General features: G+C 40.4%; 1 protein-coding gene and 1 long non-coding RNA gene across 2 annotated transcripts in view; one reads left to right on the top strand and one right to left on the bottom strand.

Moving 5' to 3' along the window:
- The window catches only part of CNOT1 (CCR4-NOT transcription complex subunit 1), a 96,268-nt gene extending 81,171 nt beyond the window's left edge, over window positions 1-15,097 (bottom strand). Inside the window, exon 1 of the mRNA XM_001362989.5 lies at window positions 14,836-15,097. The gene's annotated coding sequence lies outside the window, so the exon portion shown is untranslated. The remainder of the gene's footprint in view (window positions 1-14,835) is intronic.
- A 71-nt stretch (window positions 15,098-15,168) lies between these two features.
- On the top strand, window positions 15,169-21,014 carry LOC103097697 (uncharacterized). Its single transcript, XR_459637.2, has 2 exons — window positions 15,169-16,032; window positions 20,717-21,014. It is a non-coding gene; the product is annotated as an uncharacterized LOC103097697 (long non-coding RNA).

Genomic DNA, 21,014 nt, shown 5'->3' with positions numbered 1-21,014 from the left:
TCCCTCTGCTCCCACAGTACTCAGCTTTTTTTTGGGGGGGGGGGGCGCTTTTGTTTTACAAACTACTTTGCATAATTAGTTCAAAAACTAAAAGAAAAAATCCAATTTTAATTACTTTGTTGGGAACAATCTTTATGTGGTATCAACTCAGAAATATAGACAATGAAGCAGAGTGCTATGCTGGAAAATCTATCAAGTCAGAGTAACTAGAGTTTTAGTCCTGGTTCTGTCACTAACTAGCAGCTTAACCTTGGATAATTCATTAGAACACTAACACTCTAGGCCTCAGGTTCCTTATCAGCAAGATGAGAGCTGGGACTAGAAGATTACTAAAAAATTCCCTTCTAATTCTCAAAGACTCCTCCAGTTTCATAAAAGAAGCCTACTACTGCATTAGAAAGGATATATTGTTCAGTGAACACAAAGCAAATGTTTGTTTACCCAGAGAAAAGGGTGGAAATGGGGGGAGGGGAGATATGCTAAAGGATATATGCAGGGCAGTGTACAAAGCACTGCTGCCTTGGGGGATAAATAATCCTACTATGTTTCTAGTTACCTTTTAATAGGCAAGCAGTAAGATAGCCTAATATAAAAATATCAGCATTATAAGTTAGCAATGCCAACAGAAGATGTGCTCAGAAATTGATTTAGGTCCAATGTGAAACTCCAAAGACACGCTAGAAATGTTATTTATGGTGGTTAAATTCTCAGAGCAGCCCACAAAAATCTGGATAGAGCACTGTACTAGTAATACTTAACTATTTCTATGGGAAATTACATATCCAATTATTTAAAATAAGTAGAAAGGAGTAAATATATTTTAAATTCCCCACAAGAATATGAATAGACAACCACTGTGGTGTGCTCTGCAAACTGCCACATCTATGAAGACAGGCTTATGGCAGCAGTTCAAATTATTTCACTTACGTTTTAGGGCCCGTATTGTCTAAATAGGGTCTATACTGTCTAAAAGGGACTCATTCTCTGGAACAGAAATGGCCCATGAAATTTCCACTTAATAATACCTCAAGCTCCAAGCCACCTCAAAGCAAAAACTATGACAGGCCAAAAAAATTACCTGGCCCAGATTCTTGTAACAGTGTCCAACATTATTAAAATCAGACCTTTCCCTTCCAAACAAGTACATCTTGCCATCTCTTACAAATTAAAATGATCTTGAGTTCCACACCTCTCTATTTCACTATAAAATACTTTAAAGCACTTGGAAACTCGATGGCAGTTTATCTGCAGATAAAAAGTCGTCTTAAATCACGGGTTCAATATCTTAAATGACATTTACCATACAGGTATTACAATATAATAACTGTATAACTGAGTACCTTGCCAAAAGGGAAAGCTCACAATTTTCATTAATACAGAGGCTTATAAAACTTACTGTTATAAAATTTCTATTTTAATATAATTTGCTGAATCCACAACAGTCTTGTAAGATGGGAAAAGGAAATAAACTCCTTATGTTTGAGGGAGGTTCATTCTAACTTTTGCACTTTGATTTTTTTTTAAACCCTTACCTTCTGTCTTAGAATCAGAAGAGTGGTAAGGGGTAGGCAATGGGGGTTAAGTGACTTGCCCAGGGCTACACAGCTAATAAGTATCTGAGTTTGAACCCAGGTCCTCCCAACTCAAGGTCCACTATATCCACTGTACTACCTAGCTGCCTCATACAACTCAATTGTGTACAAGGTACCAAATACGTGTCCTGTCCTTAATGAGCTCACAATCTAGTAGGAAATATAAGTCATGTGTACAAATAAATATAATGTAGAATGGAATATGAGAGGTGAAAGTGCTAGCTCAAGGGAATAGATCATTTCCACTGGGAAATGGGAAAGAATGAAGGTAGAGTTCATGTTTATTCGTGTTTCTTGTTCAGTCATGACCTACTCTTTATGACTGCATGGGGTTTTCTTGGCAAAGATACCAGAGTGATTTGCCATTTCTTCCTCCAGCTCTTCTTAACAAATGAGGAAACTGAAGAGAACAGGGTTAAATGACTGGCCCAGAGTCACACAGCTAGGGTCTTTGAACTCAGCAAAATGAGTTAGTCTTCCTGGCTCTCAATCTACTGCACCAACCAGCTGCCCCTATGTTATGCTAGCTAAGCTGTTTTTTAGTTATTATTCAATTTAACTCAAAGAACATGTGTTAAGTGCCTATAGTGTACAGGGAAAATGCAAAGTTTGGCTAAGACAACCCTACCCTAATAGAATATGCCACATAACCATAATACACAAATGTATTAGAGGTTATCAAAGAGAGGTTCCTGGGGACAAGAGGTCATTCCTGTGTTTATGGAGAAAATGGAAGCATGGACATTTCAGAAAGCTTCCTAGAGGAAGTATTATAATAACCCTTAAAAGACAGCTAAGAACTCAACAGGCATTTTTCAATTATTTATTTGGGTTTATGTTCTGGGGTTTTGATTTTATAAAATTGCTCACTTAAAAAATGAATATGCAACTATATTTTGCAAAATACATGTATAACCCCAGATCAAATGGCCTACCAAAACTGGGAAAGGGAAGGGAGGAAGGGAGACAAATTCAATCATATAACTTAAGAAAACTTGTGTGGAAATTTGTCATTACATGTAATTGATTTTAAAAAGTGTGTATAAATGTGTGTGTATATATATATATATTTTAATTCAACAGGTACACCAAGAAGGATATTCCAGACAAAAGCCAGAGAATTGGCCAAGGGGAGGCCAAATGACTGTGGGTAAATATTTTGACTAGAAAAGTGGGTGTGGAAAGGATAGTATGAAACAAGCTTGGAAAGGCAAAGTGGGCTTCAGGTTGATATGGATCTTTTTTTTTTTTTTAAACTGTGTACTAGTTCCAAGGCACAAGAGAGGTAAGGCTAGGCAATGTGGGTGAAATGATTTGCCCAGGGCAAGGCCAGATTTGATCCTAGGACTCCAGTCTCTAGGCCTGGCTCTCAATCCACTAAGTCACCCAGCTGTCCCTCCCCCCCAAGGATCTTATATGAACTTTTTACCTGTTAAGTAAGAGAACCACTGAAGATATTTCAGCAGAATAGCTAGAAACCACGCTTGAAAAAGTAGTACAATGAGGATGTGAGAAATAAATTAGATGGGGAAGAGGCAGGAAGATCTATTAGAAGGCTAGAACAGTAAAGGAAGATGGTAAGAATGGGAATAGAAAAAAGGACAAATAATAAGAGAAAAGAATGAAAGAAATAAGAGCCTGGGCTAGTTATGAGAAGGATGACACCAAATTTAAACATAAGAAAATGGCTGAATGGTGCTATCAGTAACAACAGTAGTGATGTTAGGAAGGTGAATAGGTATGGTGACTGATATGACAGCTGATTTATTTATGTTCTGTAGGAAGTTGGATAAAACTACTTGGAGCTCAGAAAAGAGGTATGGCTGGAGATAAAGATTTAGCAATCAACTGCATACAAATGATAAATACGTTATGGAAGCTACTTACATGGCCAAAGTGAAAATACAGAAGAGAAGACAAAGGAAACAAAGACCTTTAAGAGAAGTGAATAAAGAGAAACCATGAGGATAATATATATGAAGCCAATAGATGAGAGACTGTTCAAAAAAGGGGGTAATCAACAGTGTCAAAAACTATAGAGAAATCAGGAAGGATACTGAAGATATGGATTAGGAAGTCACTGGTAATATTTGAAATAGTTTCAGCATATGGCTGGGACCAGGAGGGCAAATAGCAAACAAAAGGCATGATATTGAAGTTAATATTAGTAGGACAGACACAGTTTTTCAAGAAATTTTACCTAAAAATATTTCCTTACTTAGCCCCCAGGTAGTAAGTATAGGGGCTGAAACCAGTAATAAATAACTCTTTGAAGACACTGACTTATCATTCAACTTGGACATTAAGGTAATGGAACTTATAGGATCTTCTGAAAATGCATCTCCTTCAACAAGAACATCCAAGCAAATTTGTATAAACAAAATTTGCATCATGTCACTAAACTGCCAAATTAAAACACATTAGTGAAATGTTCAACATGTCTTAACAGACTACATGTTTTATTAAAGGAACAATTGCAAACTGCATGGTGGGATTTTAAACCTATTCTTGTATGCATCCAACAAAAGAATTTAGCCTCTGAAACAGACAGTGAAAAGAGCACAGGGCCTGGAGTCAGGAAGGAAGAGTTTAAATGGAGCCTCAGAATCATAATGTGTGTGATCCTGAGCAAGTCACTTAACCCTGTTTGCCTCAGTTTTCTCATCTGGAAAATGAGCTGGAGAAGGAAATGGCTAACTACTCCAGAATCTTTAAAGGCCAAGAAAATCTCATATGGGGTCACAGAGTTGAACACAACATAAACAACTTGAACAAACCTCTGAAAAATATTTCCTTAATCAGAAGCAACAATTTTATCAGTTAGGTTAAAGGGTAGTTATTTAGTACCATGTGTCATAAAGTTGTTGAAGCCATCCTTGTCAACCTTAAAACAAAGGGACTATATGTATTTCTAGTTCATTAGAACAGTCAATAGTTACAGCAGGTTGTGTTTGCTCTTTTGGTTATACCTAAATCTAGTGGGTCTACATCTTTATTTTTCTCTTCCCACTTCCTATACATGAACAAATCACCTTTACACTAAATGGCCAGGTCATTTTCTGATTGATGTTCACAAGTTTCATTTACAACTCATTAGAATATATATTATTGTTCATAAAGTTCAAATTCTCACAAATCACATGTGCTAATAATAAGAAATATATTCATAGAGAGAAATGATTTCTCTCCATTCTCACTTTTGAGGTAGGGGTGAAGGAGGAAGATTTAAGATAAAATCCTTTAAGTTTGGCCATAGGATCATAGTTTTCAAGTTGTAAAGGACCTTAAAGGTTATTGAATAAAAGGAAACAGAAACACAGTGAAGTTAACTTGCCCAGAATTATATAGCTAATGTTTGAGGTGAGATTTAAAGCCACTCTTTCTGACTCAAAGCTGCCTCATTTAGTCTTTAAGTCCTGGTTTCCATCTATCCAAAATGTTATCTTTGGGGGGAAGGGAAGAATGGACAAACTCCTAATGTCAGTAAGTATTCATTATCAATGATAATTATTTCAACCTTAAGGATAAAAGAAAAGCATTTCCAATCTCTCTCCAACTCTTAAATTTCCTTGCTTCATTCAGTGAATCTCCACAATTGTCATCAACATTTTCTGAAGTGTGCATTTCATCAGATGACTCCCCCTACTCCCTTAATTCCAGGGGCTCCCTATTTCCTCTACTTAGCATTCAGAGACTCCCCACACAGGCTGCAAATACTTTTTCTCCTCCTTAGCCATTTCTCCCCCCTTCACACCTAACATTTGAAACTAACATTTCATCAATATCTGGAGGTGTCTGCAGATGCTCCCCACAGCTAGAAAGTGTTCACTCATTATTTGCCATGAATACAGCTGTCTCTCAACTCCTGCCTCTATTTTAGACTCAAGTCCTGACTTCAAGTATCTATTACCAATTCTCCCAGTTGTTAAGATTCCCTCCCCAATCATTTTGCATTTATTTTGTATGCATCCTGTATTTCTTATACTACCAACCTACACTAGCATCCTAAGCAGAATGTAATCTCCAGAGGGCCATCGATCCAATTCACTTTGAATTTGTTGTATTCCCAGTTCCTAACAATGCCAGGTACCCAGTAGGGGGCTTACTGTCTTGTTAATTGATTAATTCTTTTCATACATCATATTCTTTAAAAATTTTCTCTTGGGGGGTGGGGGGGCAGCTAGGTGGTTCAGTGGATTGAGAGCTAAGCCTAGAGATGCTAAGTCCTAGGTTAAAATCTAGCCCCAGACAGGTCCTAGCTGTGACCTTGGGCAAGTCACTTAACCCACATTGCCTAATCTTTCCTGCTCTTCTGCCTTAGAACCAATACTATGGAGTCTAAGACAGAAGGTAAGGGTTGTTGTTTTTTTAAAAAAGGGGCTTTTTTTCTCTTAAACCACAGTCACCACTGAAGTCCCAAGTCTCATCAAGAAATGAAGCATCAATAAGTAAGCATTTTCTAAACACCAATCTGCCAAGTACACATTAGGTGCTAGACATACAAATTCAAAAATGAAAATAGTCATTCAACTGGCCAGATACACATTCAGGTAAGATACATGCAAAATAAATACAAAGTGATTTGGGGGGACGTGGGGGGACAGGATGACTATTAAAACTAGGCTGATATCTGAGTTAAGCTTTGTAGGAAGCTGAGTTCCAAGTAGAGACAAGGAGAATATTATAGGCAGGTGGAATACAGTAAAAAGAAGATCCAAGGAATAACAAGCAAACTAACTTGTCTGGAAAACTTTGTGCATCTGCTTATGTTGGGGAGTAAGGAAGATTGGAGGAGTATATAAATGTTTCAGTCTGAAAAAAGGCCAGAAGTGTTATCTTATCCTAGAGGAAACAGGGCACCACAGAAGCTTCTCCAACAGGTGAGTGATCTGATCAGATGTGTGTTTTAATTAGAACAACAATTTGGTAGATGTATAGAAAACGGATTCAGAAGTAGAGACTCCATTGATGTGAGAAGATTGATTAGGAAAATATAGTCCAGGGGTAAGGAGGGTCTAGACCAGTAATGGCAAACCCATGACATGGGTGCCAAAGATGGCATGCAGAGTACTCTCTGTGGGCAAGGGGCCATGCCCCCACTCCCACTTCATTACTAGACAGGCAGAACAACTCGGGCAGAGCTGGCTCCCCTCCCCCTCTTCACAGTGACTGAAGACAATTTTTCACATCACCTGCCCCCCTCTGCCCAGCAGCTCACTGGGAGTGCACAGGGGGTAAGATGGGTGGCTCACAAGCAGCAGAGCAGGATGGGAACAGAGAGCTCAGGACACTTCCCTCCTCCTCTCTACACTCCTGAGGGCAGTCCTTACTTCATGGGCCCCTCTGCCCAGTAGGCCAATGGGAGTGTTCTCCTTCCCCTGGATGGAATAAAGGGGGTGTGTGCAGCACCTATACCCAGCACTCAGTCTGGGGGTGGAGGCAGAACCTGGCACTCCATCTCTAAAAGGTTCACCAACACTGATCTAGACTGGTCATTTTGCGATGAGTAAAAAGGGGATAAATGTAGCATCAGTCTTTTAAGGTTTATCTGTTAAACAGTTATTTAACAGTATAACTGTGACACTTTTAATATTCTTTGTAGTCTTAAAAAAAAAAAACTTAAAAAAACACTCCAACCCACAAGTTCCATTTCTTTTTTTCTTTTAAATGCATACTAGCTATCAGTGGTTCCTATATTAACTTTTGATTATTAATAGAAGGACAACTAGAACTAATCCAAACATGGATAACCAAAATAATTTATGTTCATAGGTGAAAGATACTGAATAGCTTACTCTTTTCCTAGAAGGAGGAAGGAGCTATATTAAAAAAATAAAATAAAAAAGATGCTTAGTTGCAGGAATAGATTAGTTAGAAATTAAGAATTTGCCAGGAATATGCCATTAAAATGGTTAGATTGTAAACAGTGAGGAAAAGCATTTTGCTTTGCTCAATTTAAAATACAAACCTTTTTTTAACTTTCATGGTCTACTAAAAATCAACCCAGACTATACGACTAGATGGAAAATTATTCCATCTAATAGTATTTTGTAAATCTTAACATACTTTGCATGACACATGGCAGGATGACACTGTGGACAGAGCTAACCTCAATGTCAAGACCTGGAATCGAGTCGTGCCTCAAATACATATAGCAAAGTGAGTCAGTAAGTGACAAACTCTCAGTGCTGCTGGCATCTAAGAAAGACTAAAAGATTGATAGGAGTGTCTGCAATAGTAAATAGAGCTTAAGAATCAATTTTATTGAACATAGTAGTTTACTTAGGTTCCCTCATATCTTAAAGGTTAAAAAACAAGAGGAAGCCAGAAAGGTTAAGGCTAAGGGAGAGTGGGGGGGGGAAATGGAGGGATTGGAAAATTGGAATTGAAATTCTAACCCCCTAAGACTTAACTCTAATATTTAAATGGATACTTAAGTAGTATGTTCTCCAGTGTTTTAAACTCAATTTTCCAACATAGTAAGTATGAATGTAAGATATCAACAACTGTAAAGTGTTCTTTAAGTAACTTCATTAAAAAAGAAAGTAGTCAACCTTGAAATCTACCTAGAGTCAAACAGGGCAGAATGATAGAAAATGTTAACAAAGTTGTCAAGAGTCTGAGATTTGAATCCATACTTCAAGTAAACATTATTAGTGACTGCCTCACTGAGGGCTTCTCTGTTATTACATTTCTTCCTTAAATAACTTTTCCACCTTAATTTACTTCCTTTTTAAGAGATTCACAAATTACAACAAAATTAAGCTTTGTCTGGGCATTTCTTAAGAGACAGCCTTTTTATACATTAGCATGCTTGTGAACTTTTCCAGCAAAAGTTAGGATTTGAGAGAGCACCAGATCTACAGCTATGGTAGAATTAAAAACTCTTAAATGTTATTTTAAGAATGAAACAGCATTAATGCCAAATAATTCTCCTCTCCATAGTATATGTAAGGATTCACTGTGTGATAAGTAAATTGCTTATGTTACAACACCAAGCATATTGGTGCACAGTAACGAAAAGTATCCCTTTCAACTCTCACTTGGACAAGTCAACCCACTCCACTGTGCGCCATATCTTTTAAGTTTTGTGATGGTAAATGATTTCTTGTTCAGGCAACAACCCAGAAAAATGCCTCATGATCAGTTTTATGACCACTCAACAACTCAAGTCTTTAATTCTTTGCTTTCAGTTCTGATAATGTTACTGCTCCTATTTACTCTTCCACAGTAAAACTGCTCAAAAAGTCATCAATAAGTTTACAACCATAAGGGGGGAGGGGGGAAATCCTGTCTTGAATTTATACTAAATTAGAAGGTAAGGGTTTAAAAAAAATACAACAGAACATATACTGTGTCAAGCAAAGTGGTAGAGTAATATAGAGGAAAAATTGATTTCTGGCTTGAAAGAAACAAGGAAAGTCCAAGGAAGGTTGGTCATAGAAGTTTTTCATTGGTCCTTGAAATAAAGAAGGATTTCAACAGATAGGCAAGAACATGCTAGGCAAAAAGAATAGCAAAGCAAAAGAGTATGCCTTAAGTAGATGAATGGGGATCAGTTCAGGGTCTAATGTAAGAGTAATCTTAACTCAGGGTTCATGAATGTTAAAATTTTTTTTTGTATTTCAATACAATTGGTATCCTTTGTAATTCTATATATTTTATTTTGTCCATTTAAAAATATTTATTCTGAGAATGAATTCACAAATTTAACACACTCAAAAAACTTAAGAACCTCTCATTTAGAGTCAAATTAGAATTTAGGCTGGATATGCTTAACAATAGACTCTCCCCCCAAATGATTGTCTAAGTAGAGGAATACCAAGAACAATGGAGGGAAAGAAATGTAGACAAGAAACGATGACATTTTTATGGAACCAAGAAATATTTACCTTTTTTTATGTAATGACTAACAACAATATTAGCTAACATTTATATAGTGCCTCTTCTATGTACCAGACACTGAGCTAGGTGCTTTACAAATATTTACCCACTTATATTCACAACAACTCCAATAAGTGCTGTTGTTATCCCCATTTTACAGCTGAGGTAACTGAGACAGATTGCCTAGGATCGCTCGGCTAGCTAAGGGCCCAAGTCTGGATTTGAACTCAGAGCTTCCTGATTCCAAGTCTAGTGCTCTATCAACTGCACTACCTTGTTGCCCTTTTCTATACAAAGACTAGTTAAGAGATTACTATAAGGAAGGACTGAGTAAGAGATGTGTTGAAAACAATAAGAACACAAAACCACAATGATGTTAGTTCTTAAAAATGGTACCTTGGACAATATATTGGAGAGAAAGATCATAGTGTTAAGAGTTAAAGGGGGCTTAGAAGTTATCTAACATAACCCTTTCCCTTACAGATAAAAAAAAAAAAACTGGACCAAGGGAGATTAAATGACATAAGGAGGTGAGCAATTAGCATTAGTCTAGAAGAGCTTTAAGGGGATAAACATAAGACACTACAAAGAATAAGGGTGGATACCCCAGCAGAGTTCAAATTGAAATTATCTTTTATAATGGGAGGATATTTTACAAAATGACAATTGTGCTAGTTATGTTAAGCTCCAGGACATTTCAAAGCCCCTAAAATCCATAATGGCCCAGAATTTTAACTATCAATATAAGAAAAAACAAGTAGATAAAGGACAACTGCCATCTAAATTATATAGAGCAATCCATATACTTCTGGGACAAACACTATATAGAGGATGAATGAACTGGACCTAGAATTAAAAGAGAGAAAGTTAAGCATGATTGTAATTGGGAAACTGCAAACAACTTTGAAGAGCTCAAGCATCTCCTGAAACAAAGACCCATCCTTTTATCAATAGACTTCTAGTGATGCTACAAAACTCTACGATCTAAGATAGTGGTCTAAAAAGTATTAAAGTTGTAAGTCATCCAAAGAGTAATGGAGAGGCTTGTTGGATAAGACTGACCAGCAGCACATTACCAAAGAATTTTGGGGGAGGATTAGTGTAAATTGTAAAAGGCATCAAGAAAACTTGACAGGAAAGGCGGAGTTAGATCAATCAACAAATGGTTATGAAGCACTTTAGTGATGTGGCAGGCCCTGTGCCAAGGAGGGAGGACCAAGAGAAGCAAATCAAAGAGTTACAACCCAAGAGTGACAAGAGAACTACAGGAAAGCCCTCAGCACATTAGTCCAACCTCTCCTGAAGGACTGATTTAACAGCACAGAGAGATGAGTACACAGGCTGAAAAAGTACAGGTATAAAGAGGTTTCAATCTGAACTATGAAAGGAAATACATTGATAAAACTTCACAGATCCAACCTTGCTTGGTAATAGAAGCTGAGAGCAATACAATTTATTGCCAATCTGTTCTTAAGGAAATGACAGACTTTGGGAACAGGAATGTTTTCCTGAAGGCCTAAGTTTATGCAACATAAAAGTCAGTCATTTTTCAATTATGTCCAACTCTTTGTGACCCCATTTGAGGTTTTCTAGGCAAAGATACTGAAGTGGTTTACCATTTCCTTTTCCAGGTCATTTTACAGATGGGGAACCAAAGTAAACAGGGTTAAGTGAACTTGTCCCAAGTCACATAGCTAGGAAGTTTGTAAGGCCAGATTGAACTAACAAAACAAAGATTCTTCTTGATTCCAAGCCCAGTGCTCTCTATCCACTGAACTGCAGTCAGGTCACAGGAGTATGAATATTCCAAAGCAATTCAAAGTACCTGGCAAAAATTGTTTTTCGTATAAAGAAATATTATAATATATAGATTATTCACTCTGCACTGTAAAGGCTCAGATTCTGACTATCTCAGGTGCCAATATGTATTTAAGTTATTCAAATCATTAAGAGATTAATAAGTAAATTACATTTAAAAGCATATTTTAAATCACAAAACAATTAAAATCAAGTTAAATTCAAAACATCATTACATTTAAAAACTATTTTCTGGCTTGCTCCAAAGTGGACACCTTTTCTACTGACATAAAATTTACTGCCTTTTCTCATCCCACAATAGCCTTACTGAATTAAAAATAAAATTACTTACTTAGAACTAAATTGCTTGTCTGGGTGAGGAAATATTTAACAAATCTGAGGCTTCCTAAATATATTTGTGCAGAAAGGTAAAATGCTACAGAAAGTAGACTGAGAATACATGGGTAAGTTTCAGCCAGAAATTCTGACACTTGAAAAACTTTCCATCAATGTTACAGTTATAGATCTTATGATCCACTTAAACATTTTAGGAATCTTTTAGTAACTATGACAAACATTGATAGAACCCAGAAATATTTATTCTAGTTTTATGGAGTGACTATACTATAGGACACAACGAAACTTCCTTCAATTCCTGCTTTTCTTCAATTGTAGCAATTTGCTTCCTCATGCAGAACATTTTTCAAAGGTCATGTTTAGTTTGGTTTTTAATTTAAAATGATGAATAATTACAAGTCCAAGCAAAAGAAATTCTAATTGGTTTTAACTGCCTATCAGAAAAAAATTTTTCTATCAATTTTATGCCTATTACTTTTAATGGTTAAGATTCAAGATTTAAGCAAAAGTAGCATTACTAATTTTTCTGTCTTCATAGCTAAAATTGATAAGTCTCCCTAGGATGCCATTTTGAAGTTTCCCAGCAGGAAATTCAGATTTGGTCTGAGGACTTGGAATATGGTCAGGAATACAAAGTAAATGCAGAATTTTAGACTGTCAGTACATTAGTCAATACTTTCTTTTTCTTAAAGATTCCTGAAAATAACATTTTGTTCTATTGCCATAATTAAATATACCAAGTTACTGAAGAGTGCTATTTCAAAATGGCAGCCTCCCACTTGTTACCACAAGAAGTGCCAATATTATTCAATTTTGGTTGGTTTGTTTGAAAACTGTTTAAAAGCATAGTACTAGTACTATACCAAAGAAATTTCCCTCTTTTGGAAAAAATGCTACATTCCTTTTGGGTCAACATCTTGCCTAAATTCTGGGAGATCACAAATTTTAGGTAGTATAAAAACTAGGCAATTAGATCCAAAACTCGGTGTCTGGCTTAACAAAACTGCAATTACATTTAAGAAAAAGTTGTATTTCTAAATTCAGTCAAGAATATGTGTGAGTGTTTTAAGTGGCTACTTCATTTTAAGTACATTTTAGTTAACAGAATTTTGTTGGCATTTGCACAATGGTGAAAAATTCAAGGATGTGTAGGTTGTGACATTCTTCAATCTGAAGTGGACCATTTTGGGGATCAAGGGAACAGCTTCAGTTAATCCTTGTGGATGTTTCACTTTTGGTACCTAAAACTTTGGTACCTTATTCAACTTCCTTTAAAGGGTCCAGGACCCAAACTGTTACTGCCAAAAGAACTTATCAAAATGCTATCATTATACACACACTCAAAAGAGAGGTCTAAAAACTTATTATTGGAGCTACAGATATGTAGTTTTAGTTCCAGTCTTTCTCAGAAAAAAACAATGTAACAAGTTTCAGTCTCTTGAAATGTGAGCTATTAACAGTAACTATGTCACATTAACCCACTGCTAAAATACTATGTATGGCCAATCTCTGAAATCTAAGTAATTCTCATCTGGATTACAGAAAACTAACCTCTCCAAAAATCGTCAGCTTTCATTTTTTAAGTTATTCTCTCCTCACACATCCCAAAGTATTTACTATTCCTCTTTAAATCTCAGACAAACCCAATTAACCTAATTGATAGTAAGGTAAGCAGAGAAAAGGAATTATCACTCATTGGACTGAGGAAGAAAAAAAAAAGCTTTAGGTTTTGAGGTATTCTCACCTGGGTTACTTGTTAAAAGAAGAGAGGGGGGAAAAGTTTTTACCAGTGGAGTTAGAGATCCCATTTCAAGTCAAGTGGATAACAAACAGCTTTGTTTTAGAAATTCAGAAGTTTCCCTTTTCTATATTTCCTTGTATGTATGCCCTGGCAAACAGTAGGCACCAAGTGCTAGTTGACCTTTCCACCATTATTCACCAAAGTCTAGAGAAGGGCCACTAAGGATCAACACACAGCAGGAGCTTCCTAGGTGACAGTGGGCTTGACTACTATAAAAAGAAAGAGGTCCCTTAAGGTCAGCACACAGTAGGCACTTAATAAGTACTCACTGGAATAACTAATGTAAGGCATTCAGGAGAGTAAAGGATGAGCACACAGTAGGCACTTACTCAGTACTAGCTGACTTAACTATTATAAAATTAGGGGAAGGGCTTTAAGGATCTGCACACAGTTAAGTGCTTACTAAGTGCCAGGGAACTACTATAAAAGCAAGGACCAGAGAGGGCCCTGAAGGATGAGCACACAGTAGGGGCTTACTAAATACTATTTGGTGTAACTATTATAAAGCAAAGTTAAGAGAAGACCCTAAAGTATCAATACACCACAGGCACTTATTAAGTGCCAGGGGGCTTAATAACTATAAAAAGCAAAAAGTTCCTTAAGGCTCAGCACACAGTAAGTTAAGTACGAACTGACTTAACTATTATAAAGCAAAGTCATGAGGGGTCCTTAAAGGATGAGCACACAGTAGGTGCTTATATGGACTTCAGTTTAAAAAGCAAGGTCCAGAAAGAACCCAGAAGGCTAAGCACACAGTAAGAATTTATTAAGTGCCTGTGGGCTTGACTATAAAAAGTAAGGCCCAAAGAGGGCCCAGAAGAGTAAGCACACAGTAGGTGCTTCCGGCCGGCTTCCCCCCCCCCCACCTCCATTGCAAAGAGGCCTGCAGGGTCCAGTTCGCAAAGAGTAAAGTAAGGATGTAGGGCTCAGGGCCCCCTGCGGAGTGGGAGGGGGCGGCACGTGTGAGTAAATGTGTGCGCGCGTGTACGTGGGGACGCGCGAGTGTCGTGGAGTGGGCCGGGGTGTGGGCCACCCTCCCCTCCCTCCCGAGGAGCGCGGCCCGGTCGGGCTTCGGCGCTGACAACGTGCGCGGCCCGGCGGGCAAGCTGCCGTCGGTCCCCGGGCTGGCGGCTGCGGCGCGCCCCGACCCAGGCCCCGGCCCAGTTCCGGCCCGCTCCAGCGCCGGGGCCTTCCCACCGGGCCCAGGAGAGGGCCCAGGAGCGGCCGGGCCCCAGGCCCTGCCCGCCCGCCTCCCTTCCTCGGCGGCCCGGGAAGAGGCGCCTCCTATGGCCACGGGACCCCCCCCCCCCCAGCCCCTGCCCCGCTCCCCTCCCCCAACCCCGCGTCCGCGTTCCGGAGCTGACGCGGCGGCGACTCGCCGGGCCCCGCTCCGGCCGGGCTCACCTCAGGCGGCTCCGGGGGCGCTGGACACAGGCAGGCTCCTGGGTCCCGGGCTCTCCCTCTCCTCGTCCCTCCTCCCCCCCCTTCTCTCTTTCTCTCTCTCTTTCTCTCTTTCTCTCTCTCTTCCTCTCTCTCTCCCTCTCTCCTCTCTCGTTCTCTCTCCCTCTCTCTTCTTCGGTTAACTCCGCTTGTTTCTCGACAAAATGGCGCCGGAGGTCGCGCGCTCACGTCGCGGCCTTTCCCCTCCCCGTTTCCATTTCACCATTCGCTGCCTGCACGGGGCGGGAGGTCCTGGACCCGGACCAATCATAGTTCCCGACCTGTGACTTGTACCCAATCAGCGGCCCGAGACCGCGGATTTAAACCAATCACATGCTATCACTCGAGGAAAGTAAGGAAGAAGCCCGGCTCTTTCTATCAACCACCAATCCAAACTCATCTTTCGCGGGCATTGGCCAATGACCGCTGACCGGTCCCTCGGGACCTGGAGACAGCCGCTCGCGCCTGCGCTCGTGTATTGGGCCAATGAGAGTGCGCCGATGCTTCGATTTCGGGCTTCTCCTACGTCCCTCCTGCTCTCGAGGATTTCGGCCAATAGGATCGAGGCGCTGCATCCCTGAGCAACAATAAATGGAAGGGAGCGGGCGGGCAGACGGGATAGGGCGATAGGAAAAAGACCACAGGCGGGAATTTCTTTTGCACCAGCAGTGCTTTTCTCTCTTCTCTTTTTTTTTTCAAAAGTAACATGGCTCAAGGATCCCCATTCAAGAGACCAGAGTGACAGTTTGGATCTCCCTCTCCACTTCTCCTTTGGAATAATGAGGGATATTCCCTAGCAACCCTATTCCAAACATCTCTTTTGGACTCCCCCCCCCAAAGCTCCCGACTACAATTCCCATGCTGCAACACAACCCAGAGCGAGGGACACGAGAACTTGCGCGTTGTGTTCTGGGATGTGTAGTTTCCCTGGGGGTCAAAAGTTGTTGAGGGAGTAGTTCTTGGTGTGAGGCATGCTGGGAATTGTAGTCTATTGTGCTTTACACCTGGCCTTTAAAGAGAAAGATTCCAGACTGCTGGAGTTTTCCCCCCGGACCTGCGAAGTCTTCCCCATATCCACAGTAGAAGAGGTGGAGGACCTCAGGAAGGGCCCCTTCGTTGCCATGTGATCCTAAACATCTTCAGAAACACGGACTATCAGAGGTAAAAGGTTCAAAGAGACTTTCCTGCCCAGAGTCCCTGGGAATAGGAAGAGATCCTTGAAAGTGAAATGTTAAAAGTGGACGGCTTTCCAGCTGTGTGACCCACACAGGGGGAAAGACACAACCCCCATTGCCTAGCCCTTACTGCTCTTCTGCTTTGGAAGCAATACACAATATTGATTTTAAGATGGAAGTTAAGGGATTTTTTGTTTGTTTGTTGTTGTTGTTTTTAAGAAAAAGGAAGGGACTTTAGAGATCTCCTAAATCCAATTCAATTCAACAAGTCTCCTTAGAGGAAAAAACCGGGATTTAGTGACTTGTCCCAGCTTACAAAGGTATGAGCAGCCAGAATTTAGGATTTAGACCCTCTGACCCCTCCGCCCCCCATCCTAGGGTCTTTCCAGCACTATACCTCTAACTTTGTGAGCCTCCGTTCTTCCATCCCTCCGTAAAACCGGGGTTCGGATGAGTAGTTGTGGTCCAACGTTCCCAAAACTTGTCCTCAGAAGGAGGCGGCAAAGAAATAACTCCACCCCTGGCTTCGTTAATAGTAGATGCTAAGGTCATGGTAGTCATCCATTCCTAAACTATTACACAAGGAACAGGACAGGAAATTAAGGGCTGAGTACAGGGTGTTCTGTCCTACCAGGCTTTCCTCCCAGCACCCCACCCTAACCTCACTCCCAGAGTCCCTTTTCTACAGAGTCCAGGTAAAATCTTCATTGGGGAAAATTCTTGGAAGTGGCTTTCAGCTCTGACTTCATTCCTCCCCCTTAGTGTTATAAGCATATCTTTTGCTTGGAAACAGTAATAACAGTGTTTTGAGATTTGCAAAACTCTTTACAGATATCTCTTTTGATACACACAACAACCCTGGTGATACTGTTTTTATCTCCATTTTACAGGTGGGGAAACTGAGGCAGACAGGTGACATGGTTTGGCCAGGGTCACTTGGCTGGGGAGTGTCTGAGACTACATCTGAACTCAGGTCTTCCTGACTCCAGGTCCAGTTTTCTATACCCTGAGCCAGATATCAAACATTTCAGAAACAGGAAAGACTAATTAACAGATTCATTAATTGACATCTGGTCATAGCTTTATGGTACACAATCATTGAGTCAACAAATATTTATCAAGTGCTCATCATGACTCTTTGAGGCCTCATCATAGGGTGGAGGCAAGAGGCAGTCCATAAGCATTTATTAAATACACTTGCTAAGTACTAGGCACTCTACTAAGTACTGGGGAATCAAACAAAGGTAGAAAGAGTCTGCTCCCAAGGAGCTCCGATTCTAATGGGGAAACTAGATGTAAAAAATGAGATGTAGGGTACACGTACGGTAGTCTCAGAAGGGGAGGCTGGAGCTGCTTGGTGAGTGAAGAAAAGTCTCCTATGATGATCAAAAGGCAGAAGTAGGGGATGAGAGCATTCCAGGCCTGGGCAAGAGCTCACCCAAAACTATATAGAAAGGGGATAGGCTTGTCTTCTGTAAGAGACAGCAAGGAGGCTGCTGGAGTTGACTTGTCAGCTGCATGAATCCACAGAAGGGAGTTGATATCAGAAGCCTATAAAAAGAGAAAGGGCCAGTTTGTAAGGGACTTTTGATAGCAGGATGTGACCCCGGTCCACAAGAGCTAAACCAATGGAACATAAGATGTCAGAAGTTCTGCCAAGTGGTAGAGGCTTCTACCTTGGGCCCTGTGATGGACGAATGCCTGTTGTCCAAGGACGAACCTAGCTAAGTCAGATGAGGCTCATCACCAGCTCTGTAATGGCCAGCTGAGGGATGAATTCTTTGGCTGTGGCGTGCCCATTCTATGTGCAAAGCACTAGGCTATGGGGTGTCTTATCCTACCAGTAGGCTGTAAATTCCATGGAAAGAGAAACCTTGTAGAATCTCAACTTTGTATCTTCCCCTAGCAACTAGCACAGTATTGTGCATACAACAGGTGCTTAGTAATATTTGTTGGATTAATGGATGGATGGATGGATGGATGGATGGATGGATGGATGGATGGATGGATGGATGGATGAATGGATGGATGGATAGAGAGGATCATCAAAGATTTATCTCAACTAAGATTCAAGGAACCAATAGGGACAAGACTGTGCTGAGGAAAGGTAAGGACTGGCCTTAGACACTTCCTAGCTGTGTGACCCTGGGCAAGTCACTTTGTCCAGCCCTTACTGCTCCTCTATCTTGGAACCAATACACTGTATGGACTGTAAGATGAAAGGTAAGGATTTAAAAGAAAAACAAACTAAGGCAAGATCCCCGGCTTCAGGGAACACACAGCTCAGTAGACTATAGAAACTGATTGGATGTTTGTTTAAATCAGACCCCTATTATTGTAACCAAGGAATAATGTTCTAAATTGACTAAATAATTCAAATGGAAAAAATAAATAAATCAGACCCCTGTCAAATATTGACCAAGGATGGATCCCCTTGACAAAAGTAAGAACATAAATGACAGTTCCCTAGAACAAGGAAGCTGAGACAAGTTTCAGAGGGGAAAGGCTCCAAACAAAGAGTTCCAAGAAGGAAGGAAGGCAAGGGAATCTTCATAGAGAAGATGGCATCTGAGCTGGCTGGCTGGACCTTTGAAGAATGGGAAGGATTTCAGCAAGTGGAGATAGAACTGAGTAGGGGAAGAGAGATGGCACTCCAAGTCTAGGGGTGAAAAGACGCGGGCAAAGTCTCAGAGACAGGAGAGTGCCAGATGCCTGGAGGACACCTTGCTGTCCAGCAGCTGTCCAGCAGCTATGGACACAAGCAGCTCTGTTATAGAGAAGAATGAAACAAGCAAAAGAATGATCATGGCTAGCATTTACCTAACCCATTAAGGTTTCACTTTACATTTCATCCTCATAACAACCCAGGGAGGCAGATGCCATTATTATCCCCATTTCACAGATGAAGAAACTAAGTCACACAAGCGATTCATCTAGGCTCACACATTTAAGTGTCTGAGGCAGCATTCAAATTCAGGTCTTCTAAATTCCAAATCCACAACTCCATTTACTTTGCCCCCTCCCTGCTTAATGATAAGCTTATGATCAGCGTCATGAGAACATTCTCTCACCTCTGGGGGGAATGCAGAGCTCAGTCTAGCAGCAGCTTATTTTGGTGCCAAGGGTCTAGCGAAAAAATATTGACTGGAGTTGGATCCCTTACGTGGAAGCATGAAAACTCAGTAAGTTACACATAGGCACTAACAGGACACTAACGACTAATGTTGGGTGGGAGAATTCAGTGCAAACAAACAGAATGGAGCCTTCTTTGCCAAGCTCCAGACTTGATGCTCTGTTTCTCTTTATCAGTGCCAGATGGAGATCTTGAGCCCCCCAACGTGGTTTTGATTGTTGTCCTTCTTGGGCAAAGAGGACCAAAATGGCATCGCTATGATGGCATCCAGTTGTGGCTGATCAGACCAGTCTGAGCTTGGAGAGCCTACAAATGGCTCATATCTGGGACGGAGATGTCTCTCCGTTTTCTATCTAACTTTTAGAATTTAAAAAAAAAAAAAACCTTACTTTCTGTTTTAGAAATGATAGTAGTGGTCAGCTCCAAGGCGGAAGACTGGTAGGGGCTAGGTCATTGAGGTTGAATGACTTGTCCAAGGTCATACAGCTGAAAAGTGGCTGAGGTCAAATCTGAACCCAAGACCTCCCATTTCCAGGTCTGGCTCTTTATTCACCGAGCCACGTAGCTCAGTTCTCTTTGGAACTACTCCAATTCTGCTTTGCTTATAGAGCACAGTGCCTTCTTTGTCAGAGGCACGCCATGATGGATGGCCCTGTGCCAGTGTCTCTGGAACACCCTGTACATCTCCTATAGGGATAGTGTCAAATACCAATAGGCACTGGAGCCTAAAAGTTCACATCTATGCAGAGCTTTAATACCTTTGGGCCCTTTGATGGTGGGATGGATGGTACACTGTGAAAGCACATTCAAGACCTTTTGAATTCAACTGAAAATATCAAGAAATCATATTTTTTTCTAGGCAGTCGCTCTTACTAGGATTTTCCCTTTGGGAAAGTGGGGAGAACAAAATCAATGGAAAATTTCTCAGGGAAATGGATTAAGGAGAATAACCAATCTCAACACTTATCTAGATAGTGTACCTTCCCCTTCCAAGCCCAAAAGGTTGGCTCCAAGATGATAGTTAGGTAGCTGAAGGGGAACAGCTAGGTGGCTTGGTAGTTTGAGAGCCAGACCTAGACACAGGAGGTCCTGGGTTCAAATTTGACCTCAGATACTTCCTAATTATCTACTCAAATCAGATTTTGCTTTTTTATATACTCTCAATACTTCCTAGTTGTATGACCCTGGGCAAGTCACTCAACTCCCACTACCTAGCCCTTACCACTCAGTATTGATTCTCACATAGAAAGTAAGGGTTTTAGGGGGCAGCTGGGTAGCTCAGTGGATTGAGAGCCAGCCCTAGAAATGGGAGGTCCTAGGTTCAAATTTGGCCTCAGACACTTCCCAGTTGTGTGACCCTGAGCAAGTCACTTGACCCCCATTGCCTAGTCCTTACCACTCTTCTGCCTTGGAGCCAATACACAGTATTGACTCCAAGATGGAAGGTGAGGGTTTAAAAAAAAAAAGAAAGAAAGTAAGGGTTTTCCATTTTTTTAAAAACACCTACCTAAAACCAGCATTCTCTTTTCCATTTCAGAATTACTATAAATGATCACAGGAAAGAAGTCTTCTCAGTCCTTAAGGGGAATGGTCAAGGAAAGAACTGTGGCTATTGAATTTAGTTAACCCCAAGCTATATTTTAAGTATTATAATCATTTCTGTCTTCAGAATTCCTATAAATGTCAAATCATCTTAAGGTAGAGAGTCGTATCAAAGGACATGGAAGGCTTTTGCCCATTTGGACCTCTCTTTTTCAAAGCTAGAAATGCTCGGATATAGTAGAATATTAATGGAATAAAATGGATTCTGGCAGATCTAAGCCTAAAATGCAAAA

Source organism: Monodelphis domestica, chromosome 1 (genome assembly GCF_027887165.1).
Source record: "Monodelphis domestica isolate mMonDom1 chromosome 1, mMonDom1.pri, whole genome shotgun sequence".
In the NCBI taxonomy this organism is placed as follows: Eukaryota; Metazoa; Chordata; class Mammalia; order Didelphimorphia; family Didelphidae; genus Monodelphis; species Monodelphis domestica.
This window is presented reverse-complemented; position numbering and strand designations above follow the sequence as displayed.